This window comes from Carcharodon carcharias, chromosome 14 (assembly GCF_017639515.1).
Source record: "Carcharodon carcharias isolate sCarCar2 chromosome 14, sCarCar2.pri, whole genome shotgun sequence".
NCBI lineage: Eukaryota > Metazoa > Chordata > Chondrichthyes > Lamniformes > Lamnidae > Carcharodon > Carcharodon carcharias.
Window position 1 is genome coordinate 123,715,022 of NC_054480.1, and position 23,880 is coordinate 123,738,901.

The following is a 23,880-nucleotide window of genomic DNA, read 5'->3' on the forward strand; positions in this document are numbered from 1 at the left end:
CTGGGAGCTGAGCTGTGGCTGGCTAACCTCACTCTGTCAACGCCTAATTGGCATTGATGAATCTTCTATTCATCAACCATATCCAGGCTTTAACCCAGCTGAGGGGCAGAACCCAGACGCTCATCCTTATTAAAGGAATGGGAGGTAGATCCTGCACTGTGTCATGTGCCTGTAGTTGCTCATGTGAAGCAGTTGTGGGAAATTGTCTGTGCCTTCTTCAAACTGGCGTCTTCTCTCCCAAACACAAACGTCCTGCCTGTGATGTGAAAAGAGATAAAGTTTGTCATCCTGTTTGCTGCAATCCGGGATGCCCGCTGGAGACTCTGTTGAACGAGAGTTTGTTTGTGATAAAATTTAAACAGGAAATGCTGGGAAAACTCAGCAGGTCAGGCAGCATCTGTGGAGAGAGAAACAGTTAACGTTTCAGAGTGACCTTCCATCATCATCTCTTTTTCTCAGATTTCCAGAATCCTCAACATTTTGCTTTTGCAAATTCGAGAAACTTTGTTCTGGGTGTCCAAGATCTAGAAGAGAAACTCAGCCAGTGGCAAGCTGTCAAGTGAGTAAATCTGGAGTGAATACTCGGCTGGGTGGGAGTCAGCAGCTTGTGTTATGCTGCACCTGATCTTTTAAAAAATTTATTCACAGGATGTGGGTGTCGCTGGCTGGGCCAGCATTTATTGCCCATCCCTAGCTGCCCTTGAGAAGGTGGTGGTGAGCTGCCTTCTTGAACCACTGCAGTCCATGTGGTGTAGGTACACCCACAGTGCTGCTAGGGAGGGAGTTCCAGGGTTTTGACCCAGCGACAGTGAAGAAACAGAGATTTATTTCCAAGTCAGGATGGTGAGTGAGTTGGAGGGGAACTTTCAGGTGGTGCTGTTCCCATCTATCTGCTGCCCTTGTCCTTTTAGATGGTAGTGGTCGTGGGTTTGGAAGGTGCTGTCGAAGGAGCCTTGGTGAGTTTCTGCACTGCATCTTGTAAATGGAGCACACTGCTGCTACTATGCATCGGTGGTGGAGGGAGTGAATGTTTGTGGATGGGTTTTCAATCAAGTGGGCTGCTTTTTCCTGGATGGTGTCCAGCTTCATGAGTGTTGAGGGAGCTGCCCTCATACAGGCAAGTGGAGAGTATTCCATCACACTCCTGACTTGTGCCTTGTAGATGGTGGAAAGGCTTTGGGGAATCAGGAGGTGAGTTACTCACCACAGGATTCCTAGCCTCTGACCTGCTCTTATAGCCACAGTATTTATATGGCTAGTCCTGTTCAGTTTCTGGTCAATGGTAACCCCCAAGATATTGATAGTGGGGGATTCAGTGATGGTAATGCCATTGAATGTCAAGGGGCGATGGTTATATTCTCTCTTGTTTGATATGGTCATTGCCTGGCACTTGCATGGTGTTAGTGTTACTTGCCACTTGTCAGCCCAAGCCTGAATATTGTCTTGCTGCATTTGGACATAAACTGCTTCAGTATCTGAGGAGTCGCAAATGGTGCTGAACATTGTGCAATCATCAGCGAACATCCCCACTTTTGACCTTATGATGGAGGGAAGTTCATTGATGAAGCTGCTGAAGATGGTTGGGCTGAGGACACTACCCTGAGGAACTCCTTCAGTGATGTCCTGGAACTGAGATGACTGACCTCCAACAATCACAACCATCTTCCTTTGTGCTAGGTATGACTCCAAACAGTGGAGAGTTTTCCTCCTGATTCCCACTGACTTCAGTTTTGCTAGGGCTCCTTGATGCCACACTCGGTCAAATGCAGCCTTGACATCAAGGGCAGTCACTCTCATCTAACCAATGGTGTTCAGCTCTTTTGTCCACATTTGAACCAAGGCTGTAATGAGGTCAGGAGCTGAGTGGCCCTGGTGGAATCCAAACTGAGTGTTAGTGAGCTGATTGACTGCAATGGATTGGGTAATCATTTATGGCCTATAAGCTGCCAGGACAAAGCAGCCCGCTTGACTGGCACCCCATCCACCACCTTAAACATTTATTCCCTCCACCACCGAGGCACAGTAGCAGCAGTGTGTACCAACTACAAGATGCACTGCAAGGATTCATCAAGGCTCCTTAGACAGCACCTTCTAAACCCACGACCATTACCATCTAGAAGGAAAAGGGCAGTTAGATAGATGGGAACACCACCACCTGGAAGTTCCCCTCCAAATCATTCACCATCCTGACTTGGAAATATATCACCGTTCCTTCACTGTTGCTGGGTCAAAATCCTGGAACTCCCTCCCTAACAGCACTGTGGGTGTACCTACACCACATGGACTGCAACAGTTCAAGAAGGCAACTTACTACCATCATCTTCTAAAGGGCAACTAGGGATGGGCAATAAATGCTGGCCTAGCCAGCGATGCCCACACCCTGTGAAAGAATAATAAAAAAATCTCTGAAGCTGTTGAAGGGAAGTGAGGTCATGCACTTTGGTAGGAAAAATCAAAAGGCAGACTATTATTTAAATGGAGAAAAACTCCAAAAAAGTGTAGCACAGAGGGATCTGGGTGTTCTTGTGCATGAAACAAGAAAAGTTAACATGCAGGTGAAGCAAATAATTAAGAAGGCAAATGGAATTTTGGCCTGTATTTCTAGGGGGTTGGAGTTTAAAAATAGGGAAGTCTTGTTATAACTGTACAGGGTGTTGGTGAGGCCGCACCTGGAGTACTGTGTACAGTTTTGGTCCCCGTATTTAAGAAAGGATATACTGGCACTGGAGGCAGTTCAAAAGAGATTCACTAGGCTGATTCCTGGGATGAAGGGGTTGATTTACCAAGAATGTCTGAACAGGTTAGGCCTTTATTCATTAGAGTTTAGAAGAATGAGGGGTGATCTTATTGAAATGTACAAGATCCTGAGGGTGCTTGAAAGGGTAGATGTTGAGGAGATGTTTTCTCTAGTGAGGGAATCTCAAACTAGGGACATAATTACAGAATAAGGGGACACTCATTTAAAATTGAGATACGAAGGAATTTCTTCTCTCAGAGGGCAGTGAATGTCTGGAATTCTCCAACTCAGAAAGTTGTGGAGGCTAGATCACTGAAAATATTTAAAGAGGAGGTAGATAGATTTTTGAAATTGAGGGCTATGTGGAGTTGGCACGAAAGGGGAGTTGAGGCCTAGGGCAGATCAGACTTGATCTTATTGAATGGTGGGGCAGGCTTGAGGGGCCGAATGGCCTACTCCTGTTCCTATTTCTTATGTTCTTATGTTTTGCTTTTCTGGTGAAGACCAATTTCAGTTGAATTACAGAGATAATTTGAGACTGACATGTCAATATATCTGTTCAGAAACAGACAAAAGAATTTGATACATAATAAGTGCTTCGTCTATTTATATTTGCATAGAGGGAGTTCAGCTCTGTCTCTGTATCAATCTTCATATATCTGATCCCATTTGAAACAATAGTTTGGAAAGAACGAACTTTAATGACCAACTTTAAAAAATGCAAGTTAATTATTGTATTTGAGATCTTTAAAAGGAAGGAATTTTTACTTATCCTGTTATGTTATTGGGGAATGTGCCAAACTTTGTATCAAAGGCAATCATATCTCTCAGCCACACATTTCCAACCCTGCATTCACAGTTTGTTTTTCCATTGGTTTTTGACTATATTCAGAAATAAAAATATACCACTTCATGTGTCAGTGAGGACTGCGTAAACAGGGGGCTGGACACAGATAATCCACTCCCCACCCCGGTCCAGCAGTGACTGGCAGATCCTGTTATATATTGTTATATTATTCATAAATATTTGTAAATAGCTAAGAATTACATAGCTAGGAACTAATGTATTATGTGTAAGTGTTCCACCGGGCCACATTTGAGACTCATATGAAGCGGAACAGAACCAGTTCAATCTGGTTCTTCTATTGTACTAGGCAGCATGGCATAATTAAACAGAAAGTCTTTCTGACCTTTCCAGGCTTAATGTAAAGGGGAGATGGTGGTGTAGTTGTAATGTTGCTGGGCTAGTAATCCAGAGGCCCAGGCAAATGCTCTGGGGACACGAATTCAAATCCCACCACAGCAGACGGTGGAATTTGAATTCAGTTAACAAACCTGGAATTGAAAGCTGCTAACAGTGACCATGAAACTATCATCAATTGTTGTAAAAATCCATCTGGTTCACTAATGTCCTTTAGGGAAGGAAATCTGCCGTCCTTACCCGGTCTGGCCTACATGTGACTCCAGACCTACAATAATGTGGTTGACTCTTAACTACCCTCTGAAGTGGCTGAGTAAGCCATTCAGCTCAAGGGGCAATAGGGATGGGCAACAAATGCTAGCAATGCCCATGTCCCATGAAAGAATAAAGAGAGAAACAGAATTAATGTTTCGAGTCCATATGACTCTTCTTCAGAACTAAAAAGAAGTAGAAATGTAGAATTTATACTGTTTAAGAGGGGCTGGGGCATGTGAAGCAGGATAGAAAGTCCTTAGGTAAGGACCAAGGAGAGATTGACCAAGATGTCATGGACACAAGACAAAGAGAGTGTTAATAGTAGTGGTGAAGACAAGGTGAAGTAAATAAACTTCCAAGTATGCCTCTTGCCTATGGCTCCTTGTTCTGATGAGCAGTGTTGGTGTCACTCAGATGTGAGGCCTTGGTTCCTGCACAAGATAAAGGCAGGTGTCTCAGTCCAGGTCCTCTTCCCTGTGTAGCATGAAAATTTCAGACCAAAGTGATGGTCCGACTTCACAGGTTTCCGTCATTCTCTCTGTGCTCTCAACACCTTTAGGTTGGGGCTGGTCAGCATCTTGATCAGTGACTCTGTGCTCCTGAAGGGGATCAGACGTTGAAGGCAATGCATTTAAAGTTTCACGGCTGTGTCTCTATGATTATGATTACGGAGCACAAATGAGCCACCCTCGCCAGACAGGAGTCAGACATTCACAGAGGCTGTGTGAAGATATATGGAGAGACCTCACTTCATGTCGTCATCATCCTCTTGCATTTGAGCGACTATTAGGGCCTCCACTGCATCTCCAAGACAGGAGCATTGTCACAGAGAGTATGTGCACTGCCATAAGCCAGACTGGAGTCAAACATTGGCAGATGCAGTGTGAGGATCTACGGGGACACCCCGATGCATGTCATCATCATCGTCCACAAATCAAGCAGCTATGACGGCCTCCGCCGGTGCACCTGCCTCACCTGGCCAGTGCAATGTCCTCATCATCATCATTATCACCTTCGAGGACCTCCTCACCCTCATCCCCATCAATGTCCTCCTCATCAGAGGAGACCTCCAGCTCCTGCATCTCCTCCTCATCACCCCATTGTAGCGCCAGGTTATAAAGGGTGCAGCAGACGAAGATGATGCGTGGACTGTATTGCAGGGCTCCACCAGACTGGAACCTTACCTTCAGCATCCCGATGGTCTGCTCCATCGTGGTGCGAGTTGCAGCATGAGCCTCATTATAGCGTCTCTGTGCCGCAGTCTGAGGCCGCCGCACGGGTGTCATCAGCCACAGCCTCTGTGGGTAGCCCTTGTCCCCACAGAGCCAACCCTGCAGCCTCTGTGGACCCTGGAAGACTGCAGGGATCTGCGAGCGACTCAGGGTGTATGCATCGTGCACACTCCCTGGAAACTGCGCAGACCTGCAGGACGCATTTCTGGTGATTGCATATCAGCTGCATGTTCAGCGAATGGAGCCCCTTGCTGTTGGTATAGTTGACTGTGTGTTGTGATGGAGATCTGAGCACCACATGAGTGCAGTCGATTGCATCCTGAACCTGTGGGAAACCCGAGATCTAGGCAAATCCAAACACTCTTACATCCTGGCTGTCCCGTGCGAAATGCACAAAATTTTGTGGCCCTAGCGAAGATGGCATCTGTGACCACATGGATGCTTTTGTGGGTGTAGGCTTGTGAGATCCCACAGAGCTCACCTGTGGAGCCCTGAAAGGAGCCACTGGCATAGAAATTGAGCACCACGGTCACTTTCACAACCACAGGCAGTGGATGCCCTCCATGTCCCCGTGGCACCAAATCCTGCAGCAGGCAGCAGATGTGATCCACCAGTTCCCTAGACGTGTGCAGTCTTCAGCGACACTGGTTGTCAGTCATCTGCAGGAATGAAAGGCGGAGTCTATAGACCATGGTTCTAGCTAGGCATTGACCAGCAATGACTCCCTGTGGCTCTTCAGCAGCTTGTGCAGAAACCCCAGCTGCCCCTTCTCCCTGAGTTTGCTGCTTCTCCCTCTGCGCAGCCAGGAGCCTCTGTCACTCTTTTCTCCATCATCTTCACTCTCTGTAGGCCATCAGGCATACAGCTAGGTCACCAGGCTCCATGATCCTGATGTACTCCTGCAGGATGAAAGAGAGAGACACGTGGGTTAGCCTGTGTGTACTAAGAACCTCTCTTGGTCAAGTCTGAAGGCCCCTTAACACATCGCGGAGAGTGCTGGCCGCCACTTGGATGGCCAGAGATTAATGCTCTGCTTAGCTGCCCGAAACTCCACCCACCTCTGACCCACTCCACCCCGCTGACTGGCCGCAGCCTTGCCCACTGGACTGCATGCTGTGCTCTCAGCTCAGGGACAGGCATTCTCCTAACCCGCACTGCAAGGCTGCGCTGTTAGCTTGAACCATGGGTTAAACTGGCCCAAACCAGGATGATGACATTGCCAGGGGCTGTGAGTGCCTCCACCAGTGACTGCTCCATGGCCAGCTTTAGCAAGGAGATTGTACAATGTGCCCAGTCGTCCAATTGTTCTGCAGTCCACTAAAATGCTCATTAGTTTGTAGTCTGTGCCCGAGCGGTGAAAAGATCTGGAACACTTGGTGGCCCTTTGATGCTTCTGCATTGCTTGAGTGGGCAGATAAGCTAGAGACTTGGCTCCGGCCATATCAATGTGGCTGCGTCTGAACTGTCTCAGCTGCAGAGGAATGGTCACTTTACCCCGGTTTCCCTAATGCGGGGCCACTTCCCTCACCCAACCTACCCCCCAACTCCGCATGTGCTTGTGCACCACCTTCAACCACAGGACTGTCCTTGTCGCCACAACTCGCATCAACCTTGAAGTCCACCGGGTGACCCGGGCGAGCACTGTGCAACATTACTGTGCACTCACCTCCAAGTTCCCCTCAAAATGCAGCACATCTAGTGCTCGCCTTATACATGTTGTTGTGAAACACGTTGGCGTGATTGCCAGATGATTCAGCCTTGGGGGGGGGGACATGATTCTGTAGGGCTGGGCTTATAATGAAATGCAAATATATTACAGTGAGGTTCCTGACGTCCAACAGCAGGAAATGCAGCCCACCATTGACGGGCAGAGTGGACGATTGCAAACTGGTTTCATGACATCATGAAACTGATTTTTGGCCTCCCTCCCATATTGTCCATTCACGCCATCGAACATGACCAACGCCAACAGGCACTGAAAATTCAACCCATTAACAATCCAAGAGAATTAATGAAAATATTAAGTACTAATAATGAGGAACAAGTGAGTAGGTGGTGAGTATTATCTTTCATCTTTTATTTTTAAGTAAAGTTTACTGCAGCTAGTAATGTGTGTTAAGTATTAGTAGAATTTATCAGTATTGATAAGGTATATTAGTATTGGTAAGGTTTTTTTAGCAGTAGTAAAGTTAACAAATAAATATAGGAATGGCAGGGTAGCTGTAACCACAAGAGTGCACATGCTGTGCAGTGTGGGAACTCCAGGACACTTCCCGTGTCCTGGACAGCCATTTGTGCAGGAGATGTCATCAGTTGCAGCAGCTTGAGTTCCAAGTTTCAGAACTTGAGCTGCAGCTGGCTTCACCGCGAATGTGAAGGCATTGGAAAGAGTACAGAGTTTATGAGAATGGTTCCAGGGATGAGGAACTTCAGGTATGAACAAAGATTGGAGGACCTGGACACTTTTCCTTAGAGAAGAGAAGGCTGAGAGGAGATTTGATAGAGGTAATCAGAACCATGAGCGGTCTGGACAGAGTAGATAGGGAGAAACTGTTCCCACACATGAAAGGATCGAGAATGAGAGGGCACAGATTTAAAATAATTGGCAAAAGAAGCAAAAGTGACATGAGGAAAATCTTTTTCACGCAGTGAGTGATTAGGGTCTGGAATGTACTGCCCGAGAGTGTGGTGGAGGCAGATTCAATTGAAGCTTTCAAGAGGGAATTGGATTATTAACTGAAAAGGAAGAATGTGCAGGGTTACGTGGAAAAGGTGGATGATTGGGACTAAGGGGATTGCTCATTTAGACAGCCTATATAGACATGATGGGCCAAATTCTGCACTGTAATAATTCTGTGAGAGTCAGCAGGGTTGATGTAGCGCAGCAGCAACTAAAGAATGTCCACTAAAAAGAGAGAAAGTCATATAGGAGCTGCAGCCAACCACATGAATTCACAGACAGAGGGAAATGTCCCACCTGCAAATGGACCAATCTGCAGAGTTTGTTGAGAAATGATGTACAGATCAAAGGGAGAAGGTGGTGGACGAGGCACCAGAGCCAGAGCAACAAGGTGAATGGACAGGGATAGAAAGAAAGAGAGCATAAGAACACGATAGACATGAAATGGTGGGATGTGACGGTTCCCAGAGAAGAAATTCACACCACCATTCGGATCAGGAAGATGGGGAGAGAAAAGCCCACGTTGATAAATCTGAAGGTGAAGATTGATACTGGAGCACAGAGTAACATCATCCTGCTCAAACTACACCAGAAGATCTTTCCTGAAAATTTGGAAGAAAATGGTTATCCAAAGAAAGATGCTCTGAAACCGAGCGACAACATGCTAATGACATATGGGGGAACTGAGATTCGGCAGCTGGGGACAACACAAGTCAGAGGGACACACAAAGGAAAAGATGGTCTAACCATATGTTCCGTGTCACAGAAGCAGACGGTCCTGCTATCCTGGAGTTGAGCAGCTGTGAAGAACTGCAGATTATCTCAGTAAATCATGAGGTAATGGGGGCGATACTGAAGGTCGAAGAGAGTGCACCCATTGTAAACGCACCCCCACCCCCCCACCCCCATCAGAAGCAGAGATGACCTGGTGCAAATGTACTCAGGGTACTTTGATGGGATGGTTAGACGTTTTGAAGATTTTGAGCATCACACTATTGACCCAGCGATGAAACCGGTGATTCATCCCCCACATAAAGCACCAATAGAACTAAAAGGAAAGCTTGAAAGAAATCTCCAAGAGATGGAAGAAAAGAAATTGATCACCAGAGTCACAGACTGGGTAAATTCCATTGTGGTGAGAGAGAAGCCAAATAGCCAGCTAAGAATTTGCCTGGATCCCAAAGATCATAATCTTACACCATCCATAATGAGTGATTGGTGCATTTATATCATTATAAAAACATTGTGCTCAGTGATTGTCAAACTGTATGATAACAAGATTAAGCACATGTACAATATGGTAAACAGACTTAAATCATGTTACATGACACAGGTTGACCCTTGACATTTTGGCCAGACCTCAACGAGGTCACGGTGTTGGAGAATGTTGAAATCGCTGCGTGGAGACTGTGCAGAGAAGCTTTGAAGACACAATGCCAGGATGGTGCTGAAATAAAGAGCCAGTAAGCAAATGGATCCCTCGTGGTGAGATTGCAGTGCTTTGATTGTCAGTTCAGTGAATGGGAGAGTGCATTGAGAGGAAGAGGATCAGCACTGGGTTAGCTCAGATGGAGAAGGTGAGTAACCAAGGTGTGGGCTGGATTAATAGCGAGCAAGGGAGAGTCAAACAAAACAAAAAAAAGTCATAAAAATTGGGCCAGGGAAGGTTGCGATTATCATGGGTGGTGCTTCATAAAAGCACAAAAGCAGCTACAGTGACACTCATCCCAGATACTATAGGAGAGGGGAGGTCAAAGGAATAGTGTCAGAATATCCAAAAAATTCCCCAGTTTAAACTAGGATGTAGCTGACCTACTATCCGAATTCAGAATGTTTAAACAGCGTACAGAGCTTTGGTTTCTTGATTCAGGTGTGTCCGAACCAGACAAGCAAGCCATAAAAATTCACCTAGCAGTTGGGAATGAAGGTCTACACAGGCTGAACACGTTAGGGTTAACAGCAGAGAAGCTAAAGGATCCCCAGAAGATATGGACTACATTGGAAGAGAGGTTCAGAACCAGATGAAACTTCCATATTCATCAGTGAGGGTTCATATCATTTTGACAACAGCCTACAGAACCCACAGACCACTCCATCAGCAGATGCAGAGAAAAGGGTACGCACTGTGATTTTTCAAACACAGAGCTAGCAGACATAATTGTTGAGTTGGTGATCACATCCACTCCCACGGAAGCATTCCAGAAAGATCTGCTAGATAAGCGCAAAATGTATAGCATCGAAGAGCTACTCAAGGATGGATGTAAGTATTAAGTAATCCTCACAGGCTGATGAAGCTTACAGGTCTTAAGTACAACACCAATTGTTGATGAATTCACTGGAACATCTAAACCTAGCGAGACCTATGGAAGGTGTGGCCTTCTGCATGCATCAAGGAAATGCCCAGCTTTCCATCAATTCTGCAAGGCCAGAAAGGGCCATTGGCAGTGGAAGTGCACCAGAGCAAAGGCTGATACAGCTACAGAGAGCCATGCACTGCTCCAAACTGACCATTCATAACAGGGACATTCATGCAATAAGAACTACCTTTTGGTATCCCATCAGAAACATATACTTGAGGTGATTGACAAACCAGAAAATGACGATGAAGTGCACAATGAGACGGAGAGCGGTGAATACAGGTTTCACACCATTAACCTTGTGGAAAATATAAACGCCCTTATACCATCACAACATCTGTTTGCCAAAATTCAAACTATCTGCCCTAAGAAAGCTGGTAATTACTCATTATTGGCCAAGATTGACAGAGGGACAAGTGGCAACATACTGCCCCTGTAAATTCTGAAAGACATGTATCGAGAAACATGGGAGGTCATGATGAATCCTACCTCTGTGCAGCTTTCAGCGTACAATGGTTCACCAATTCCATGTTTAGGATCCACAGTCCTGAAAGCAAGTACAACCAGTCCTCCTGAGTGCCACAGATGTTTCTTCATCATGGAAACTAAAGGCCCAGTGATCACAGGTCTATCAGTATGCCACTAGTGACAATCCATGGAATCAGTCAGACATCACAAGGCAGATCAACCTCAGAAACTACTCTGTCATCTCAGTTCATGACCTAACATCAAAATATCCAGAATGCTTCGTCAAAATTGTCAGTTTCAAGGGAGCTGCAATGTTACGCTTGCAGGAGAATGCAAGTCCATCTATTGATCTGGTACATTTTTTGTGCAATGCAAATGCCAACGGCTACAAGAAGAAATGGAAAAAGATTCTACACCACAGAATCTGTGGAAAACCATCATTGAAGGATGTCCTTATTGAATTCAGCATGTCCACAAACATGTGAGACTATTTTGTCCTTATCAGGACAAGCTACGCACCTCCCAGGGAGTCATTTTTAAAGGCAAGCAGGTCATCATGCTGGAATCTTTGCAGCCTGATATCCTTCAACAACTTCATCACTCACACTTGGTCATAGATTGGATGAGAAGACTCACAAGAAAGACACTCTATTGGCCGGGTATGAACAGTGACATTGAAGTCATCGTCAAGAAGTGCAAGGCATATCAAGAGTATATGCCAAGTCAGCACAAAGAACCATTGATTCCACATGAAGTTTCTACCCATCCAGGATCCAAAATTGCATCCAACCCCTCTTTCATGTCCATGGCACTTACTTTACCTTTCGTCAACTACTTTACCAAGTACCCATTATTCAACAATTGCACAATATGTCAGACACAACTCTTGCAAACTATAAGCGCTAGTTTCAATTTTTTTGTGTGCCTCGAGTGATAACTGCAGATAAAAATCTGCAATTGATTGGTCAGCCATTTCCGGGGATTTGTAGGAAGTGGAATATCAACCAAACTACTTCTCCTCATTACCCTAGGTCTAACTGCCTAGCTGACTGAATGATTCACATGGTGAAATCCCCAATTCTCAAATATAGACAGGCCAAGTAAGATCTACATTGCAATGTTACATCTCAGAGCAAAACCTTTAAGGGCAACTATTCCATCACTGGCAGAGCTTTTCTTTATCTTTTTACGGTATTTGGGCTTCACTGGCTAGGCAGCACTTATTGCCCATCCCTAGTTGCCCTTGAGAAGGTGGTGGTGAGCTGCCTTCTTGAACTGCTGCAGTCCCTGTGGTGTAGGTCCAGCCACGGTGCTGTTAGGGACGGAGTTCCAGGATTTTGACCCAGCGACAGTAAAGGAACGGTGATATATTTCCAAGTCAGGTGAGTGCCTTGGAGGGGAATTTCCAGGTGGTTGTGTTCCCATCTATCTGCTGCCCTTGTCGTTTTGGATGTTAGTGACCATGGGTTTAGAAGGTGCTGTCAAAGGAGCCTTGGTGAGTTGCTGCAGTGCACCTTGTAGATGGTACACACTGCTGCTACTGCGCGTCAGTGGTGGAGGGAGTGGTGCCAGTCAAGCGGGGCTGCTTTGTCCAGGATTGTGTCAAGCTTCTTAAGTGTTGCGGGAGCTGCACTCATCCAGCTCATGCTTGGCAGACCAGTGCATACCAATTTGCCTACTGTAACCCATTCCACACTCTCAGAAACTAAAAAGCAACTTTGAAAACTGCAAGAGAAATGACCAACATGTACAAGAAAAATGCAGGTACAGAATTGCCAAGTTTACAGTTGTGACAAGTTCACATCCAGGATTCCACAGAAGGGACGTGGCAACCAGCAGCGGTGACAAGGATTTGTTCAGAACCAGGGTCCTATGAAGTCATTACACACAAAGGCACGATGGTGAGGCATAACTGAGGACAAAGCAGATCCATTCCAAGTCCTCAACCACCTATTGCATCGAGAACAAGACCCTAAATGCAACCAAGAACAATGGTGGTGGAAAATTAAACAACTCACTGGAGGAGGAGGCTCCACAAATATCCCCATCCTCAATGATGGAGAAGCCCAGAACATTAGTGCAAACGATAAGGCTGAAGCATTCGCTACAATCTTCAGCCAGAAGTGCCAAGTGGATGATCCATCTCAACCTCTTCCAGAGGTCCCCAGCATCACAGATACCAGTCTTCAGCCAACTCGATTCACTCCACATGATATCAAGCAATGGCTGAAGGCACTGGATACTACAAAGGCTATGGGCCCTGACAATATTTCAGCAATAGTATTGAAGACTTGTGCTCCAGAACTTGCCACGCTCCTAGCCAAGCTGTTCCAGTACAGTACAACACTGGCATCTATCCAGATAAAAACAAAAAAACTGCGGATGCTGGAAATCCAAAACAAAAACAGAATTACCTGGAAAAAACTCAGCAGGTCTGGCAGCATCGGCAGAGAAGAAAGGAGTTGATGTTTCGAGTCCTCATGACCCTTCATGACCCTTGCCCAGTTATATCCTGTACACAAAAAGCAGGACAATCCAACCCGGCCAATTACTGCCCCATCAGTCTAATCTGAATCATGAGTAAATGGGAGGGGTCATCAACAGTGCTATCAAGCAGCACTTGCTTAGCAATAACCTGCTCGCTGATGCCCAGTTTGGGTTCCACCAGGGCCACTTAGCTCCTGACCTCATTGCCTTGGTTCAAACATGGACAAAAAAGCTAAACTGCCAAGATGAGGTGAGAGTGACTGCCCTTGACATCAAGGTCGCATTTGACCGAGTGTGGCATTAAGGAGCCCGAGCAAAACTGGAGTCAATGAGAATCGGGTAAAACTTTCCACTGGTTGGGGTCATACCTAGCACAAAGCAAGATGGTTGTGGTTGTTGGAGGTCAGTCATTTCGGTCCCAAGACATCACTGCAGGAGTTCCTTAGGGTAGTATCTTCAGCCCAACCATCTTCAGCTGCTTCATCAATGACCTTCCCTCCATCATAAGGTCAGAAGTGGGGATGTTCGCTGATGATTGCACCATTCACAATTCCCCAGATACTGAAGCAGTCCATGTCCAAATGAAGCAAGACCTGGACAAGTAGCAAGTAACATTCGCGCCACACAAGTGCCAAGCAATGACCATCTCCAACAAGAGAGAATCTAAGCATCACTCCTTGACATTCAATGTCATTACCAACACTGAATCCCCCACAGTCAAAATTCTGGGGGTTACCATTGACCAGAAACTGAACTGGACCAGCCATATAAATGCTGTTCCTACAAGAGCAAGTCAGAGGCTAGGAATCCTGCGATGAGAACTCATCTCCTGACTCCCCAAAGCCTGTCCACCATCTACAAAGCACAAGTCAGGAGTGTGATGGAATACACCCCACTTGCTTGGATGAGTGCAGCTCCCACAACACTCAAGAAGCTTGACACCGTCCAGGCCAAAGAGGCCTGGCTTGATTGGCACCACATCCACAAACATTCACTCCCTCCACCACCAACTGCACAATAGCAGCTGTGTGTACCATCTACAAGATGCACTGCAGAAACTCACCAAGGCTCCTTGGACAGCACCTTCCAAACCCATGACCATTACCACCTAGAAGGACAAGGGCAGCAGATAGATGGGAACACCACCAACTGGTAGTTCCCCTCCAAGTCACTCACCATCCTGACTTGGAAATATATCGGCCGTTCCTTCACTGACGCTGAGTCAAAATCCTGGAACTCCCTTCCTAACAGCACTGTGGGTGTGCCTCCACCACATGGACTGCAGCAGTTCAAGAAGGCAGCTCACCACCACCTTCTCAAGGGCAACTAGGGATGGGCAATAAATGCTGGCCCAGCCAGCGAAGCCCACATCCTGTGACTGAATTTAAAAAAACATCCAAGAATGTCAATCCCAAAGATCACTTTGAGCAATTAGCGAAACCTCCGGACAGGGTTACCACCACAGGACCTGGGCATACCAGCAGATTACTTTTCCACTTCAGAGACTCATAGAACCTGAACTTCTGCAGAGTGGTAATCGGAGTCGGATTGCCATTCTGTTCCTAGTTACTTACCTTAAAATCCAGCCTCCCCTTTCTCACCCATTCTTCCAACACACAGGGCGGGTGGGATCTGTGCGGTGCAGTGCGTTCCTGAGGGCTTGGGTCGAGTGCAGTCAGGGATAAGGAAGCCGCTCCCCCTTTATACGGCACTGCTGTAAAGCCAGTGAGTTTAAAGGGGCAGCCACTATGAGAAGTCAGAAAGATGGTAAGCTTGTGAGGTAAGTGAGTAGGATTGGGGCATGGGCGGTGGGGAGAGATTGGTTGGTCAGGGATAGTCGGTTGGGGGCTGGTGGTTGATTGGTTGGGGTGGGTTGGTTGGTTAGGGGGGGGATGGGGGTCTGGTGATTGGGGGGCGACAGGGGTTCGGGTGGCCAGTGGAGGGCGTCAGTTGGTCGAGGGGGAGTTGGTTGTTCAGTGTGAGACTGCGGTTGGGGTGGTTGGGGTGGTGGTGTTTGGGTGGTCAGTGGGCTGTATTGGTTGGTCAATTTGGGGGGTTAGGGGTTGGGTGACTGGGGTGGTGAGTGTCAGGTGGTCACTGAGGACCATTGGTTGGTCAGTGGGCAGGTGCATGTTGGGGGATTGGGGGTCAATTGGTCGGTGGGGGTTGGGTCAGGTTGTCTGTGGAGGAGAGTGGTTGGTCAGTGGGGCTTGGGGTCATTTGGTATGTTGTGGGAGTTGGGTGGTCAGTGTGGGGGTCAGGCGGTTAGTGGGGTGTTGGGTGGTCAGTCGACAGGAGTTGAGTGGCCGGTGGGGTGGTCAGGTGGTCCGTGCGGAGGTGGGGGTCTGGCGGTTGGGTGGGGAGTGTTAGGTGGTCAGTGATCAGGGTCAGGTGGCCATTGGATTGTTGGGGTAGTTGGGTGTCCTGTGGTGGGGTTAGGGTTGTAGTCATGGAGAGTCTTGGGGGTGAGGAACTAGTGGGGGTGGGGGTGGGGCGGGGGTGGGGGCACAGGGGTAGTTGTGGTCTCTTTTAGGGGGTCGGGGGAGTCCATTAGGTGGGGCGGGGCAGGGGTCAGTACTAAGTGTTTTTACTTCTTCTAACTTTCCTGGGTAACTATTCTGATAAAATAATCGAAACCATCGGCAATTTATGGTTTATATCGTGGTTTCTGATGGTTCTGATTGCAGACTTATTGCCCAAAGGAAGTTTGAACTTCCCAGGCATTTACCGTACAATCCTTACCTGGGGACTTCCAGTGGGCGGGGGGACATTTCTCCAGTGCATCTTTGGGGCACCCCCCCCACCCCTCCAGGAGCTCAGAAGTTACAAGCCATTGATTCACCAATCCTATGCACTTATGTAACGGTAGCTAAACATGAACATGTATTATAATAATTATACTTCTTTGGAAGGGGGAAATGTACCTTTCAAAGAAAGGGGGATGTTGTAATATGCCTTTAAGGGATATCAGCATGACATCACTGGAGGGGAAGTGTGACATGTGCTTCAGCCTCAGTTTCACTTCAGCCTGGAGCAGAACATGCATGGCACACGCACACACACACACATAAACACACACTAACAGCAGGACACACACAGACTGGGACACACACACTCACATACACACAACAGAACCACACACCCACATACTCACATACATGCACACAACAGGAAACACACACACACCCCCCAATACACACCGACACACACACAAAACACAAACCGACATGCACACCAGGGCACACAGACACACACAAACACACACACACACCCAACACACACACGCACACCGACACACATACAAAACATACACACACACCGGAGCGCACACACACACACACACACACACACACACACACACACACACACACACACACATCGACACATACACTGACACACACACACCCCGAAACACACACACACATACCGACACACACACACACACACACACACCGGGACACACGCTGGTACACACACACACTGGGAGACACACACACACACACACACACACACATACACATACCAGGACACACACACACACACATGCACACATCGACATGCAAGCACATACACACACAGCTCTGCTGCTAATGCCTTCAAGCTTTCTATCCATGAATGTATGTTCTTGTGTGCCTAGTTTAAGTAAATGAACCCACATGTTTACATAATCCCTTATGAGTGATTGGTGCTTTTATATCATTATAGAAACACTCCAACTATCTTGTCCCAACACTGAAAGAGGTCACACCAGCACTGGCAGGGCCAAAGGTTTTCAGCAAGCTCAATGCCAGAAATGGCGACTGGAATGTAAAGATGCTGAATCTTCGCTGTTGACAACATCCAACGTGCTCCTTGGTCGGTACAAATTTCTGTATCTACCTTTCGGCCTTAGAGTGAGCCAGGGTGTGTTCCAGCAGAAAATAGATGAGGCATACAGGGGCTGCAAAGGAGCGGTCAGCTTGGCTGATGATATCCAGATCTACAGTGTAGACAGAAAAGATCATGGCTGCCATCTACATGAAGCCAATGGGAGAACCAGGAAATCTGGGATCAGGCTAAATGCAAACAAATGCATTGTGAAAGTGACAGAATCCCGTTCTTCAGAACCTGACAGACTCAAGCTGAGTCCTGAAAAGGTCATGGCTATCCCTGGGACAGAAGCCTCAAGAGATGAGGGAGAGTTGAGAAGTTTCCTTGACTAGATCCAATACATGAGCACCTTCATACCGCATGTCAGAGCACACGGCAAACCTGAGGGAGCTGATAAAAGAATATGTAAATTTCCAGTCGTCAGAACCACATGGCAGGAGTTGTAACAAACTGAAAAAGGTAATATGTCAGGAGACAAGTCTGTCATAAAATGGCAGAGAGAAACCAGTCACTCTGCAAGTGGATAGTTCTACAAAAGGATTGGGATCAGCACTGGTATAAATGGGGAAGCCAATATCACTCGCATCCAAAACTCCAACCTCAGCTGAGACCAGGTATGTCAACACAGAAAGAGAGTTTTTGGTATGGATGTGAGAAGTTCCATACATACTTCTAAGGGAGAAATTTCATAGTGGAGAGTGATCATCGTCCACTGGAGCAGATCCACAAGAAGGATCTGTGTAAAGCACCAACAAGACTTCAGAGGTTATCCTTGAGGTTTCAGAGTTAAAATTTCACTCTGAAATACAAGCTAGGAAGAGAAATGGTGCTGGTAGGTAGCTTATCTCAGCTGTCAACACAGGAGAAACACAAGATTGAAGATCTAGATCCATCACCAAGTGCATGTAACCACCCAAACTGAGTCAAGTTAGAAACCAGCAAAGAGGAGTTACAGATCTCCCTCAACAAGTGATCCAAAGATGGCCTGATAAGATACAGTAAACACAGCCATAATACAGCAGTACTGGTCTACCAGAGATGACATCTCACTGGAAGGCGGTGTTCTGTTAGCCAGATCCAGGACAATCTTCCCCAAAACGGTGCAGGGAGAACTTCTCCAGAGGATACATGAAGGACACATGGGCCACATCATCTGGGTAGGCAAGTACAAAGACATTTAAAATATGGTGTCTACATGCAATGTATGTCAGAAACAGAAGCACACAGCTGGAAGGCAGGGCAATAGCTATTGAAGTGTCACCCAGACCATGGCAAACTGTGGGAGCCGATTTATTCACACACAATCAGGAATGGTCTCTCTTAGTCACAGACTACTACTTAAAGTTTCCTTTGATCCAGAGGATGAAAGACTTGAGAGTGACAACAATCCTCTCAGACGTATGAGTTGTGTTTGCTGAGCAAGGGATTCCTGAGAGATTAATATGTGACAATGGCACCCAGTTCACATCCAGGCAAGTGAAGGAACTCGCTGAACAGATTGGGTTTAACTTATCACCACATTATCCCCAAAGACACGGGGTTATAGAAATTCACATCCAGACGGTCAAAAGAACCCCAGCGAAATGTCAAGAAACAAAGACACAAACCTTACCTTATTATCACTCCGATCCACACCACTTGGGGCCGACATGAAATTGCCTGCAGAGTCACTGAAAAAAAGACTCTGCCAAGCAAAATATATCCTCTAAATGACCAGGAGGAAGTGAGACAACAACTCATTGAGTCACAGGAAAGAGGAGGTCAGTGCTTCAACAAACATCCTAAATCCCTGCCTAAGCTGTTGAAAGGACAGAGTGTACGTGCGCAGGATCCAGTCGTGAAAACCTAGAACCCAGCTGAAGCCCAGATACCGAAGCCACATGTAACTGAGACTGAAATTGGTAAACAAATGAGGAGAAACAGAGTCCATATTTGACCTGCACCAGAGCTGGAAAAACAAAAAAGACCATCAGCCACACCAGAAACATCAACATCCAGAGAGACAACATTAACAACAGCACCAGAAAACAAGACAACATTAACAACAGCAAGCACAACTCCTGCAACACCAAGGACAAGATGCACAACATGACAGTTAACTGCCAAGCATTGTTTGGAATTTAAACCAGGCAGCTTGATACTGACTAGTCAAGGCATTGCCCTGAGGAATGAACCAGTGAATGGCTGTCACTTATTTTGTTTAGCTGGAACAGGTGTGAAGTGTGTACATGTTCTTTCTGTCTACAAGGAGCAGGGCCCTGTATATTAATGTATGTAGCATCCAGTATATACAAATGCTCCACACTGTGAGCCCAAGTGACAATCTTAAAATGGTTGCCAGCGTAAATTTTAGCACATTGAGGATTATTTAGCAAATGTTGTCCAATCACGGATTCACATCTAATGTTGGACACTGTGTTTTGTGTTTTGCACAACAACAGCACGGGCTGGTTGGGTACTGTCTGTACCCTCCCTGTTGTGAACCATGGCTGGAACATGCTGTTTGATACAATCCGCCAGTCTTTGGGGCGTACGGCCTACATACCTAGCATCACACTGGCACTGAAATTCATACACTACATTACTCATTCGTGTGATAGGCAGAACATCTTTTTGGCTTGACAGCAGCATCCTGTTAGTGGCAAATACCACTCGCGTTGCTGCTGCATAGTAACAGCGTGAAACAGCTAGCTTCACCTGTTACTCAAGCTTTTGAGATACCTTGTCCTTCCAGGATAACCTGAGGCAGACTGGGCACTTTTCAGGGCCTAAAGTGATGGCCTTGGGCCCGTTCATGAGTTTGCGCGATACACAGTATGAAATGATCTGATCAGCGTAGCCATTGCAGCAGTTGCAGGACCGCAGTGGTTCAAGAAGGGAGCTCACAACCACGTTCTCAATGGCAATTGGAATGAGCAATAAATGCTGGCCCGGCCAGCAAACCCACATCCCATGAATGAATAAAACAAAATTATGCTGCAGGATGTCTTTGATGTGCCTATTTCAGCATCTAGCTTGCATGGTGAGCAAATTCCTCAGTCCCTACTTACGAGGTTACTATTAGGCCAATCTTATAGTGCAAAGAATTGTGAGCCCCAATGCTTGTGTTGACCAGTGAAGGTAGGCTTGTCAGTCAGGTTTGCAGTGATCCAACAGTGACAGGTGATCTCCTGACCAATCAGTGGCAAGAAGAACCCCAGATCCAGCAGTGCCATGAAGACCTCTAGATCCAGCAGCGATAGGAAGATCTCTTGATCCATCAGTGAGAGGAAAATCTATAGATCCAACATTTACAGGAATATCTCCAGATCCAGCAGTGACAGGAAAATCTCCTGATCAATCAGTGACAGGAAGATCTCCAGATCCAGCAGTGACAGGAAGATCTCCTGATCAATCAGTGACAGGAAGATCTCCTGATCAATCAGTGACAGGAAGATCTCCTGGTCCATCAGTGATAGGAAGGTCTCCAGAACCAACAGTGAGAGGAAGATTTCCTGATCTAGCAGGGAAAGGGTGATCTCCACATCCAACTGGGACAGGAAGACCTCCAGATCCAGCAGTGACAAGAAGAACTCCAGATCCAACAGTGAGAGGGACAGGAAGATGTCCAGAAGCAGCAATGACAGGAAAATCTCCAGATACAGCAGTGAAAGGAAGATCTCCTGATCTAACAGGGACCGGGTGATCTCTAGTGACAGGAGATTTCCTGATCCAGCTCTGATGGGACGATCTCCAGATCCAACAGTTAAAGTAGATCTCCAGGTCTAACAGTGACAGGAAGATCTCCTGTTCCAATAGTGACAAGCAGATCTCCTGATCCAGCAGTGACAGGAAAAAGTCCAGATCCATCAGTGACAGGAGGATCTCCAGATCCAACAGAAACAAGAAGATCTTCAGATCCAGCAATGAGCGAAAGGTTTCCTGATCCATCAGTGACAGGAAAATCTACAGATCTAACAGCAACAGGAATATCTCCGGACCCAGCAGTGACAGAAAGGTCTTCAATTCCAACAGTGACAGGAAGATCTCCCAATCAATCAGTGACAGGAAAATCTCCTGATCCAGCAGTAACAGGTGGAAATCCAGATCCAAGAGTAACAGGAAGATCCTCTGATCTAGCAATGACAGGAAGATCTCCATATCCAACAGTGACAGGAAGATCTCCAGATCCAACAGTGACAGGAAGATCTCCAGATCCAACAGTGACAGGAAGATCTTAAGATCAAACAGTGACTGGAAGATCTCCAGATCCAATGGTGACAGGAAGATCTCCTGATCTAACAGTGACATGATGATCCCCTAATCTAACAGTGGCAGGAAGATCTCCAGATCCAATACTGACAGGAAGATCTCCAGATCCAACAGAGACAGGAAGACCTCCTGATCAAACAGGAACTGGATGATCTCCAGATCCAACAGTGAGAGGAGATTTCCTGACCCAGCTCTGACAGGACGATCTCCAGATCCAACAGTTAAGGTAGATCTCCAGATCCAACAGTGACAGGGAGATCTCCTGTTCCAACAATGAGAGGAAGATCTTCTGATCCAACAGGGAAAGGGTGACCTACAGATCCAACAGTGACAGGAAGATATCCTGATCTAACTGGGACACAATGATCTCCTGATCTATCAGTGAGAGGAGGTTTCCAGATCTAGTAGTGACAGGAAGACTTCCAGATCAAGCAGTGAGAGGAAGGTCTCCAGATCCACAGAGACAAGAAGACCTCCAGATCTAGCAGCAACAGGGTGATCTCCTGATCCAACAGTTACAGGGAGACCTCCAAATCTAGCAGCGACAGGGCAATCTCCTGATCAAACAGTGACAGGAAAGATCTCCGGATCCAACAGCAACAGGGCAATCTCCTGATCAAACAGTGACATTAGATCTCCTGATCCAGCAGTGGCAGGTAGATCTCCTAATCGATTTGGAGCAGACATTCTCAACAGTGGATTGTTGGATTCCCACTGAGGAGCAATAAAATGCCACAATACTTGTTTCTCCCACTAGTGCACTGCTTATGAGGATATGATTATTAGGAACAGGCTGTTTGGATATAGCCAATCACCTTACACTAGACCAGAACCAGTAAAGCACAGGTGAATCCAATAGGTCAGTACTTGTTTGAGCTGAGAGAGAGTGAGGTGTAGTGAGGGTATTGATATTAGATGGGGGTACACAGAAAAGGAAGGGAATAATATTGTACCAGGCTCGACCCCAACCCCTCCAAATCATTTCCCTGCGTAAACTTCCTTGGGCTCTCCTGCCCTGATTAACCTGGAACCACCAGCTTCGGCCTTCAGGTTTCCTTTCGATCCAGGCACTTCTCAAAAAATGTCAGCCTCTGTTGGACGTACAATTCTAATGTCAAAGGTTCAATCCTTGGGCTACAGTGGTGGGAGCTCACGCTCCCACACAGTAGGAGCAGTTAGTTAAAAATCCACGTGAAAAGTCTGAACAGAGTTGGACTTGCACTAAACTTCATTAATGGAACTTGAAGAAATTAAACTAAATTTTTAGAAATCAATTTAGTAAAGCAGGGAGGAGACAAAAAGAATTTGATTGTCATTTAATTAAAGTTACTGGGAAAAGGTGTAACATGAGCAAGTTTACTTTAATATACAAATTACAAATAGACTGTCATGTTCACAGCAAAATCCTGTAAAGTACATTTGTAAAAATATAAAAATAACCGAATACTGGTGAAGAAATGTTTGTAACCCGGCAACCTGTCTTCAGGTAGCACTAGAGAGTGAGCCTGAGATATAACTAAAGTGGAGGGGGCTCCCGGAGTTTGGGAACATCTGGCATCACTTTAGAGGATCAAGCTCTGGTAGATGTAAGATTTGGCTTTACTGAGGCATTTGAGTCGGTAGATAAATTACGTGGGATATGATTTAAACCCAGCTGTGACTCAGGAACCTTGGCCAATCGAAACTCTCTCGAATATAGTTTCCCCACTGGAGATTACAATGTCGACAGGCGATTGAGACTGTGATGCAGTCAGGATCAGGACCCAGTGACTGAAAGATCGGAATCAGCGCAGGATAGTTAAGGAGAAGTGCCTTTTCCAAATCTCACTCACTCTCTCTCTGTGTCCCAAACACTGTGGCATGCTTTCCCCTCTAATGTTCTAATCCCACCTTTCTGCTCACCACCCCCCGCCACCCCACCTCACCACCACCACCCCCAACACTTTCTCTGCCACCCTCTATCTCCTTCCTTTCCTCTCTCCACCCTCTCTTGCTCGGTCTCCACTAGCAGAAATCCAGGCACATTGCTTATTATAAACTCTGGAGTCTGCTATTTCCTTTCCTCAGGATATTGTTGTCCTATGGCGCTGCTCACTCAGCACACACACTCTTTAAATCATACCTTGAGAGTTTAAAGTCTCTTTGTAATTACTGAGATAAAGAGGAGATTCTTAGCTGGTCAAGAATAGATTCCATTTCACCAAGGGTCTCATAAAGCTGCAGAGGACCAACAGTGAGATTCCCATGGGAATCTACCCTCTAATATTTAGCAGCAGTGAGGAGGCTGAGTGGTGTTTAACTGCTCTTGGTGGGAATACTGGGAGTAAACCTGTCTTCAGGTA

General features: G+C 46.5%; 1 protein-coding gene across 4 annotated transcripts in view; it reads right to left on the reverse strand.

The window, feature by feature from the left end:
• The window catches only part of LOC121287102 (proteinase-activated receptor 4-like), a 52,413-nt gene that overhangs the window by 20,161 nt on the left and 8,372 nt on the right, over positions 1-23,880 (reverse strand). Inside the window, exon 2 of one of the 4 annotated variants that reach the window (XM_041204645.1) lies at positions 28-256. The exons of 1 other annotated variant lie outside the window; for it this stretch is intronic. The gene's annotated coding sequence lies outside the window, so the exon portion shown is untranslated. Of the gene's footprint in view, positions 1-27; positions 257-4,565; positions 4,630-5,496; positions 6,325-23,880 lie in introns of those variants that run through there. 2 more of the 4 variants (XM_041204648.1, XR_005945149.1) reach the window with 2 other exon arrangements.